The 11,469-nt window shown below is 46.3% G+C and overlaps 1 pseudogene; it reads right to left on the bottom strand.

Moving 5' to 3' along the window:
- Positions 1 to 11,116: 11,116 nt before the first annotated feature.
- LOC112204682 (small nucleolar RNA SNORA40) lies at positions 11,117 to 11,233 on the bottom strand (annotated as a pseudogene).
- Between the last annotated feature and the right edge of the window lie 236 nt (positions 11,234 to 11,469).

Genomic DNA, 11,469 nt, shown 5'->3' with positions numbered 1-11,469 from the left:
AAAATGACATGGTACCTCTGGGAGGAAGTTTTAAGAGCCAGTGCACAGTTTGTCTTTTGCCTCCATATTCTGTAATGATTGTGGACGTACACCTTGGGGCAGGACATCTGTCAGCTGGGGACCTGGAGTGACTCTGATGAACAAAGTTCCCCCGCAAACCTTCATAGAACGGGTAACCTGGACCAGAAATAAACTTTTGTTGTGTGAAGCTGCTGAGATTTGGGGGTTGCTACTGCAGCAAAACCTAGCCCACCTGACATACCTAGGTTGGTGCATGTAGCATTCTGCACCTAGTGTCATTGCATAGAGACTCAGTACCTTTGTGGATTTGTTTACAGTCTTTTGGTTTTAGTAGTGAGAGCCAATTTGAACTAAGTTAGACATTAAAAGGGGGATACATCATGGGATACAGAGCATCTCCTAGAATCTGATAGCAGGAATGTAGTGAGGCCTCAGGAGGCAGCAGTGCCAAGTGTTGTAGAAACTGAAGATTCTCCCCTGATAGCTATTTTCTCCTTCCTTTCATAATGGCACTCCAGGATTTTAGCTGGGCACATAGCTACCCAGAATAAAAACTACATTTCCTGCTCACCATGGCAGCTCTGTGTGGCTATGAAACTAATTTCTAAGTAATGGGTTGTGACCAGAAATGAGGCCAAGCTTTGGGACTCAGTCTTTGAAGGAGAAAGACATGTCCTATATTGTCACTTCCCCTCTTTCCACTGGTTGGGATGCTGAGGCAACAGGAGGAGTTGGAGCAGCCACTATGAACCATGAGTTGAAAGCTACACATTGAGGATAGATGAGCAAATACACAAGAGGAACTGAAGTCCCCCACATCATTTAGAGCCCACATCAAGCCTGGAATACCTATCCAGCTTTGTTTTGTCTCTATGAGAAGTAAATAAACTTGTATCTCATATTTGTAAACTTTTTACAGTAGAGCAGCTAAACTTGTACACTAGTCAACACATCATGATCTAGAAAGATGCCTGGACATTGTCTCTGTCTTTCCTGTGCTTCTTTCTCTTTCCTTCTGCACATCTTCATCCTTTTCATTTTCTGTGGATCAGCTTTCTCTGATTTTGAGTTATTTCATAGAAAACGTGGCTGCCTCAAAGAAGCACGATGTTCATGTATGTAACACACATTTATTAAGCACCTGTTGTGTGCTGGGAAGTGTGCTTGGAATATCTCTTCTATGTACTGTTCTGTCTGTTGCTAGCATTAAACACTAGCAACAGAACAGTAGGTACAACATATCCTTTTTTCCATGGGGCATATGGAGGAGTGAAAATGAGGAGTAGAGGTAGACAGTAACATGAAACAGAATGATCATCATGAAATTTGAAGAAATAAAAAATTTTATTTAAAAAAGGATTTTATTAAGGGTGAAGTAAAGAGGGATGGTAAGGATGGAAATGTAGATGGGATCTAGATCAAAGAAGACCTTGTAAACTGTGTTATGGAGATGGGCATCATATAGATAGTCATTTGCAGATTGGATAAACCTTATAGGGGTATAGGAAGAAACTATCAGAACTATCATCTACATTTTTAATCTTTTTTTAGAAAAATTGTGTGTCTTATGCATTCTTTATAATATATATAACTGACTTGTATAGCAGCACATCTTTATAACTTACCTATAATTAATTTGGGAATAGAAAGCTGACAAACGGTTTTACCCAGGGGGATAGCATGATCCAGTTTACCAATTACGAAGGGTGCTTGGGGCTTCGCTGTGGAGAATGGATGGAAGCAAGGCAGGACTACAGGCAGGGAGACTGAGCAGAAGGCCGTGGCAGCAGAGCAGCTGGGATATTGTGAAGGACTGAACTGGGTGGTGACCGGGCAGATTGGAGAGAGATTTTGGAAAGAATTACTAGGACTTCTGAACTTACTGAATGTGGGAATTGGAAAAAGAGAGAAGGAAAAGATGATACTAAGGATTCTGCTTTTGCCATCAGGATGAATGGTGGGCCTGTTACTGCAATTTTAGGCAAACTAAGGTCTGTAAATTGGCCCTAAATTGGGGGACATGGAAATTGCTGGTAAAATGATTAAAAACAGTTTCAATGTGAGATTGGGGTGCAGACTGATGAAGACTGAATAAAGGCAATGAACTTGATTGAGACCCCTATCTGGAGGAACTTATTAAGAAGTAGAGTTGTGAATGTGATAAAAGAAAGGTCAGGAGTGACTTTTCCGTTATTTTTGCAGATGGGAAAGACTTTCACCCTGTAAGGAATCTATTTTCTCCCCTTTATTCTCCTTGCAAACAGTCCTTTTCAGACACACACCCATCTTCCTTATCCTTGGCCAACTGCCTTATTCCTGGACCAACTTCTCTATTACTTTAAGAAAATCATTTTCTTTTATCTGGTCAAAAACGAATCCTAATAATTGATGACACATATAAAAGTAATGAGGGTGGTGGCCTTGCATTAAGGGAAAGGAAATTTCCAGCTAATATTAGGCAAGACAGACAAGCTCTAAAACCTTTTGAAGTTCCCTTTAGACACACCCAACATTTCTGTCTCCTTCATCTTTTCTTCAAGTTGGCCCTGAGTATTATTAAACACCACTTGTTCTTTTTAAAATTGTCTTAATATTATAGCCGTATTTCTTGTGCTATTTTTCTTTTTCAGTATTTCCGCCGTGTGAAGACTTTTCGCGGCTTACCTAGAGAGTAAACTCCATTGACAATTTCCTCCCTAAGGAAAAAAAGCATTTTAAGGTTTTGCTTTAGAAGCCAGCTTGAGGGGGTGGGGGTGGGGGGCTAAATTTCTTGGTTTGTCAGGCCTTCGGGACACAGACGGGTACAGGAGTGACCCACTAAAGGCATAGCTGTTGGTGCAGCCCAAAGAAGCTAACGTACCTTCCGTGGTTTCTTCTGGGCAGGGAGTGACTGTGGCGTTGGGAGAGGTCAGTGAGAAGGCCACACTGCTGTTTAACCAGGAACAGCTGCTAAATGCGCCTGGGCTCAGGCCCTTCTTTGCACAGGAAGATAGACAAGGAGAGGGCAGGCCTTGAACCTTAACTTGAACCTGGAAAGTTCAAGTTAAATCCTGGCAGGCCTCTGGAGGCCCAAGCAGCCCAACATATGGGCAAAATGTTTCTTCCCCGGCACAGCGGTTGTCTCCCCGGAGAGGTTCAAGCCTCCTGTGACCTCCTGCTGCCGTTTGTCTTGAAACCAAATCGGGACTGGGCAGCCAGGCCCCTGCAGCTTTTTCTGTCCCGGCCCCTAGGATCTCCGTCTGCACCCCTGGCTGGCTGCTATGGCTGCAGAGGAGCAAGAGCGAAACCGCGCGAGTGGCAGGAGCAGGCCAGGCCGGAGGCCCCTCCCCGGCCCCCAATCCGGCGGCCTGCCCTCCCCCTCCCGGGGCGTTTGTATAGCAGACACCTGCAGCACGGGCGGCCGCCCGGGTTCCCGACACAAGGCGCTGGTACCTGAGCCCTTGACTGGTAATGCACCATAAACGGCTCCTTTCAGGCCCTTTCAGAGCAGGAGCACGGAGGTCACCGTGTCTACAAACCCCTCTGTGTCCGCCACGTCTCCTGGGCCCTGGGCGCTCGGGCCTCCAGCCGCAGAGCACGCCTGCCCGTGGGAATCCCAACACTTGTGCTCCGCGAGGCCGGCGGGGCGGGGGCGGGGGAGTGGGACCACCCTGCCCTCCCCCAGCCCGGCCTCCCCCGCCCTGCCCGCCGCTCGTTCACAGAGCGCAGCGAGTGGAACGAATTGGGTGCGCCGTCCTCAGACGCTGGCGGAAATCAAATGATAAGGCGAGGTGGGACACCCGCTCTCCGCCCCGCGGCCGACGCCCAGCCCACGGCAAAGGTATCACACGGTGTCCCGCCTCGCGGCGACGCGAGCGGCGGGATGACTCGGCCTGGGCCCTGGCGCAGCCAAAGGCCCGGCTCGCTGGGGCGCGATCCCAGCTCGGCGCGCACAGCCCTCCGAGTTCCAGGTTGGATTGGGTGCGGTTGTACCTGTGGAGTGGGTGGCCCGGTGACTGCCACCCGGGCCAGTGCTGCCAGCAGATGTGCACATCCTGGGCGGGGGCTGGCGGCCGAGTGTCACTAGTAGGGGCGGCGGCTAGGCAGCCATTCGCCGCCTTCCAAGCCCGGCGCTGCGCGCAGGGCTTGGAGCACTCGGTGCTGAGACGCGAATGCGCATAAAGAGAAAAGTGTTTCCAATGTTTCCCCAAAATGGGGAACAGGGAAGAAGGACAAGTATCATGCAAGATTGCCACTGCCACCTGTCTTTTGCCGACCATGCTGCCTTCTTTCCCGCTGGCCTGGCTCTGAGCACTGAAAGCCGGGGAGAGGGCGCCGGCCTTAGAGCCAGCCGCACTCGGGGACCGCAGGCGGCGCTGTCCCGGGCCACCCAAGCCCGGCAGATGAGCCCTTGGCCTGCGGGGGACCGGGCCGGAGGCCAGGGGGACGGCAGTGTCGCCGGAGGGAGCGCGCAGCCCAAGGCCGGTGCTCCGGCCCCGCGCGCCCCCTCCCGGGTCCGCAGGGAACCCGGGTTACCTGGGGAGCCGGGCTTTGTCGGCCACGCTGGCTCTCCGCGGCCCCAGAACTAATTAAACGCCTCTTTTGGCCAAGGGAAGCCTTGCGCCGGACGGGGGTGGGGGCGTGTGGGGGCGGCATGTGGGCACGGGAATAATCAGCCCCATTCTTGCGCTTCTACAGAACCCGCGGCGCAGCGAGAAGTGAACAGCGGCCGCCTGAATGGCGGTTTCAAAAGGCGACACCTGCAAGCGCGGCCGGTTGTGAATTGAATTGAGTCAAATGCGGCGCCCGCTCGTACCTGAGCCGCGAGCTATTAGTGTCAGGCGCGCCCGGTCGTCCGGGCGGGGAAGCGCGCGGCCAGGCCGTCCGCGCTGAATGCGGCAAGCTGCGGCGCGGCCGCTCCATGGGAATGTCGCCACTTGTGCTGCTAGCGGTCGGGAGGGGGTGCGCTGCCCTTTCAGAGACAGACACAATTAGGCAAAATGCTCAATGAACATTATAAATGACGTGCGATCGCTCTGCAGATTGCCTGGCAAATCAAATTATATGGTCGCTCGCGGGCAATTTCCATGTGCTTTTAAAACTTAAACAGGTATTCGCCCATTTAAAAAAAAAAAAAAAGGAGGGGGGGTGAGTCGACTCAGGGATTCCGGAAAAAACAAGTGAAACAGTCGGTGTTGAATATTCACACGTCCCCTTTGTTGGCGACTGACTTCACAATGGGCTTGGAGAGGGGGTGCGTTTGGACGAGACACATTTTTTACTGTCTTCCATGCTGCAGAGGAAGGCACCAGAAGTTTGCATTTATTACAACTCACAATTACAGTAGGACTCCCTTTTTTCTTTTAAGACTAAAATTCTTCTCATAATGAATGACTTGAAAGCTACTGTCATTCTAATAAGATGGAAGAAACATTCTAATCAGATGGAAGCGCGCCCGGGTGCACTTGGGGAGGAGGCGGAAAGAGCCCTGCGCTTCTCCCTGGCACCAAGCATTAATCCAGGAGGGAGCTGGGGAAGCTGGGGCTCTGCGCTCTGCACAGCCCAGACTCTGGGCCTCAGGCGCGGCCCCGAGGCTCCCCGGTTGTCCTTCGGCCTCCCTGCGGTCCCCCAAGCATCGGGAGGAGCAGCGGCACAGAACCAGCGAGAGAAGCAGCGCTGGGTGCAGTGCGCCCAGGGCGGCTCCGGCAGTGATGCCGGCACCGGCATGAGCGCCCCAGCCGCCCTTGGTCTGCCCCAGCTTGGGCCTGCGCTCTGTGGCTGCGACCCTCGGAGGAGGGGGGCAGCTGGAGGCGCCCGGATTGCGCGGACCCCCGCAGAGGCCAGGAGCCGCGCCTCCGGCGAGGGGCTGTCATCGAGCAAGAGCAGAGTCGATTCTGGCTTCAAAAGAAGGAAGCAAGGAAGCAGCAGCCATCCGTGGCCTCACGCCCCTGCCGACCTCCATCTCATTTTCGATTTTCTACTCTTTTTGTTTCTAGATAATTGGGACAGAGGGAGGGGCGTAGAACTGCGGATCGTGGTGACAGTTGGTAAATATATGCATCTTAGTGAGGAAAGGCAAGCAGAAAAGAATATTGGAAATCCAGCTTTGGGGTTCGTCTTTGTCGGTGACTCACTGTGTTATCTTGGGCAAGTAGCTTAACCTCTTGGGCTCAGTTTTCTTATCCATGAAATGGGAACCAATGTCTGATGTGTCTTCCTCACGGGGCTGTTTTCATTAGGACTTTAATTGGGAATGGCAATCTTTTGGGTAGGTTGTCTTTGTGTGCCTTAAAGTCAAAAACTATACATAAGCCCCAAGGATAAAAACCTCCGTGGGAGGACAAACCTTAGAAACTCAGAGACCTGAGCACTGGTGTTCCTCCCCTCCCAATCCTCGCTCAGGAATCGCTCCTTATTGGGACTGGAGGAAAGGAATGCTCTTCCTAACTGCTTCCCCGTGCAAAGAGGAACTGGGAGTGAGGAGAGCAAAACTCAACCAACATGCGGACCATCTGGTTGTGTGTGTGTGAGCGTGCGTGCATGTGTGTAAGGGGGCAGGTCTCCAATACGTTGGACATTTTCGTTTCTCCTTGTCTCACACTTTTCCTGCTGGTACCAATGACCACTTCGTGAAGAGCAATGAATGAAGCGCAATTCATGAGTTAGGAAGGTGAATTTCATTGAGAAATAACATTTTTTATTGCAGTTCTGGGCATGAGAGTCCCGGAATGGCGAAGGTTCTGGGAGCCTCGTGGAGCCAGGTGCGCTGGCCTTGGTGCTGAAGGTAAAGGCCGAGCCTGCGGAGGCAACCGCCTCAAACCATGGGCCATCTGCTCAAATCTAAAAGCAAGGGGATCACACCTTTTTAATACCTCCCGTCCAGGGTGTGTGCTTGTTTCCGTTGGGGGGATGGGGGGGGAGGGTGTGTGTGCACGCACGCCCGCGCGTGTGTGTAATAAAAATAACATGAAAGCACAGTGACAGTGTCTAATAAAGTTTAGTTAATTGAATGGACATTTAGATACCTTTCTCTCAATCTGCTCCATAACTTACTTATTCAATTCAATGTGGGAAAATTTTTACTAAATAATAGTCATACAGTGTCTTAAGGATGCCTGACTGTTTCTCACTTTGTTTTCATCGTCTGATCTAAACATTATGGTGGAGAAGTTTCAGGCAAGAGCAAAATTTATCAAAGACAAGAGTGGTCCATTCAACACTTCTCCCTGATGACATTTAAGTTCTTCACTGCCTCTGGGCCCAAACTGGGGTGATTCTATCTCAGGAAAGAAATAACTGAGACAGAATCATCTTGGAAAGGTATATGCGGTTTTAATTAATGAATCTATTCTGAGATCTCTAGGGAAGCTCAGTTAGTACTGGGTCAAACCCAGTGATTAAGGCTTCATGTGTGCCATTTATGGGAAGAATTTTCCTTGGGCTAAAATATGGTAAAAAGACCAAGGACCTGTTCTGTTCATTTTTCTGTCACAATATCATCTTTTTTTTTTTTGAGACAGGGTATCACTCTGTCACTCAGGCTGGAGTGCAGTGGCATAATCACAGCTCACTACAGGCTCAAATTTCCAGGCTCCAGCAATCCTTCCATCTCAGCCTCCCGAGTAGCTGGGACCACAGGCACTAGTCACCAAGCCCAGCTAATTTTTGGTAGAGACAGGGTTCGACCATGTTTCCCAGGCTGGTTTTGAACTCCTGAGCTCAGGCAATCCACCTGCCTCAGCCTCTCAAAGTGCTGGGATTACAGGCATGAGCCACCATGCCTGTAATATCATATTTAACAGTTAAAAATCTATTTATACCCTGCTCATTCAAAATACATATTAGGTAGTATGTGCAAATATGTATACTTTAACAAGATCAGAAAATAAGTAAATGAAAATATTTGGAGTGAAAGTAGAAAAAATAAGATGTAACTGGAATTAATTTCTGTACACTTGCTGGAGATGCTCTAAAGTTCTGGCTCCAAACCTCCTCGTTGTTCCCAATGCAAAGAAAAAACACAATAAATGTCATGATTCACGGGGTCTAAGATAAAAGTAAACTGGTTTCTCACAGAAGAACAACTATTTGCAGTACTGACATCAGACAGAAACCTCTCCCATGTGCCCTCATAAAATGATGTACCCATAAAATGAAAAGTGACCTCAACCGTGTCCCTAAAGCAAATAAATCTTAGTTGTGTGGGCTAGCTTCCATTTGTGTCATTCAGTGAAGCCCCACAATATTCCCTTTGTTTGAGTAAGAATAAAACTGGCGAGAAAAAGACCTGGCAAACAGCACGCTCACTCACATCCTTACTGGGTTGTTGCAATCTTAGCGTTGGGGACAAACCATCCTGAGAATCCTCATGCTACAGTTGTTGCAACTTCTGAAAGATTTGCAAAAAATACTCTTGGGACTCAGCCTGATATTTAAGGAAGACCAATGACAGTGATAGACTTTAGAAAAGAGGAGGTGTTACTGTTAGTGCTGGAACCATCAAAGCCATCTTTGGACCAGCACTCCAACTTCAGTACCTATAAAAGTCATCAGCTTTAACTTCAAAACTTATGATTTCGTGGGTCTAGTAGCATCAGGAAAAAACATTATATATATATATAATATTATATATGCACATATATGCATACATATACATGTATATATGTGTGTATATGCATACACAAACATGTATATATGTGTGTGTATATAATTTTGGAAAAAGCATAATTTTTTAATAAGCACCCTAGATATGCAATGAGATCACTAAATTCCTTCTTCTCTTGTATAGAGCTAAACTACAGTTTCCAGCCTTTCCTGCAGCTGTGTTGGACTGTGTAATTCAGTCCTGGCCAATGGAATGTAGGCAAAAGTAAGGTACATCACTTCTAGCATTAGTCCCTAAAACCACTCTTGAAATCCTCTAAGTTGGCTTTTTCTCCTCTTGTCATCTGCCACCTTGGTACAGAGGATCCCAGAGAGGACTCTAAATGCCCTGAGTGATGGCAGAGACATTAGATGGAAGGAAAACTGTGCCCCTGAATGAGTGTGTAGGGAAGGTCACCCTTTACAATCTGCAACAGTCACTGGACTATGTAATGAGCAATAACTACATATTTATGCTGTCAGCTACTGAAATTTGGGAACCATTTGTTACAACCTCTAGCTTTTCTTAACTTAATATACCAGGTGATTCTAACATAGTCCAATAACCACTTTTGGAGAAACACTACTCCAAACAAAACTGTGGAGAAGCAAATGATTCCGCCTTCTGGTGACAATTCCTTAGCGTCTAAGAAGGACTCAAATGGTAATGGTTTCAGGAGTGGTAGCAATCCAAGTGGATGCAAGATTTGGGGTCGGTGCCTCCATTCCATAAATGTTGCCTGTTCATAAAATTTACTCAAAAGTCACAATTTATATGGCATTATTTTATTTCCTGAGTATTTACCCCTTTTTTTTCTCTCTGCCTTGACCCTGTCACCACTGGGGAAGAAAGATGAGCTCCAAGAGAAAAGGAAGAGCCTCAGGTCTGTAGAGTCTTTGTTACGTGGTAGACACTATACTGAACACTTTTCATGCACAATCTCATTTACACTCACATGCATTCCTTCAAAGTAGGCATGAATATTCCCATTTTATAATGAAGACTCTAAAACCTTGTTGGAATTGCTGTGCCAGCATTGGGGACTTACTGATGAACTTAAAGCTCTGCCCCTTTAGGGAGTTTGACTGGGTGACCTAAGTACACCTAAGCTATGCATCTCAGTGGGAAGATAGATGAAGGGGCATTAACTCAATCTGAGTGGTATCACTGGGCTGGAACAGCAGTTAGGGAAGGGCTTTGCTCGATGATGTAGACCGGTTTGCTCAGTTCTGCAAGGGACTATTCTAAATGGACCCATGGTAAGCCTATTCAAACTCATTAAGCTCCTTGAACTCTGACCTGGTAGAAAGGATGTGCTTTTTATTAAGAACCTTACAAAAGTACTATTTTTAGCCCCAGAAACTCCATTTCTAGGGATCAGTTCTAAGGAAATAATTTGAAATATGGAAAACACTGTACACAAAAAGCTCTACTATGACACTATTTATAAACAAAATGAGGATACAACCTAAATGTTGTTTAAGTGGATAAGTCATTGGGTTAATGATGCATTATTAAATGACACACATGGTCATGAAAATAATCATGCAGAGGGCTTGTAATAACTTTGAAAATGTTGAAAAGATAATGTTAAGTGAAAAATATGAAAATGTAGATTTGAATTAAAATGGCCATCTAAAATGAAAAAAAGAACATCAAAAACTAGTGATAGAAAAAAGATGGAAAGAAATATACCAAAATGTTAATAGCATTTTGTCTTTGGGAAAAAGAATTTGAGGTAATTTTCTCCTCCACTTCTCTAATTTTTCTCAAATGTTCTCTTATGCTCATGCTTATATTTTATAATGGAAAATCAAAAAATAGAAAATTTAAATACAAAGAATTTGCTTTTAGAGAAATAGTTCAGAAGAAAAATTTTAAGCTGTAAAAAAAATTGAAATACAGCACATAGAAAAATGTATGAAATACACAACTCAAGGATTTATCACAAGACAAGCACCACCAAACTCAAGAGCTAGAATACTGCCAGTGCTCAGAAATCCCTCTTATATCCCCCTCAGTCACCATCCCCTTTGTCGTCTCCAACAGTAATGACTGTCAAGCTTCTATGGTCACTGTTTCCCTCCTTTTCTTCAGAATGTTGTGTCCTAAGTCTGAATCCTTAAACATGAGAATTTTATCTACCTTTTGAACTTTATGGAAATGGAATCATAGAACATTTCTTTGTATCTGCTTTCTTTTTTTTAACACTATAAATGTGAGGTGCCTCCATGTTGTTGCATGTGGCAAAATTCATTAATCGCTGTATAGTGTTGCATTGCGTGAATGCAACATTATTTGTCTATCATTTTCCTGTAGATGTTTCCAGTTTGGACCATTAGGAAAAATGCTGCTGTGAACAGTCTTGTACGTTTCTTAGTGCATGCGTGTGCAGACATTTCTTTGAGGATAAACATAGGAGTGGAAGTTCTGGGTCATAGGACATGCGTATCTTTTTCTTCTTCTTTTCATAATATTCCTTCTTATATGTATCAAAGCTCATACCGCACAATGAGCTCTGAGTTGCAAAAGAGAATTTATTTTTTGCGTCTGTCTAAGGATGTGGATATCTTCAGTAGATTTAATGCTGTACTGTTCCCCACAGTGGTTCTAAGAGTTTACGCTTCCATTGGCAAGAAGTATGTGCTTTAACCCTTTATGGAGTGGAAGCATATGGCCCATAAAAGGAGACTCCAGGGGATTGGTTTTTAGCCTTTTTCTTCTCAGGGACAGACTGGAGAAAGCTTTTTTTTTTATCAGATTATGGGATCCCCAAGGCTCACAATAGATATTGACATTGCTATATACGCCAGCTCAGAATCTAA

The sequence above is a fragment of the Pan troglodytes genome, chromosome 8, assembly GCF_028858775.2.
Source record: "Pan troglodytes isolate AG18354 chromosome 8, NHGRI_mPanTro3-v2.0_pri, whole genome shotgun sequence".
NCBI classification, from domain to species: Eukaryota; Metazoa; Chordata; class Mammalia; order Primates; family Hominidae; genus Pan; species Pan troglodytes.
This window is presented reverse-complemented; position numbering and strand designations above follow the sequence as displayed.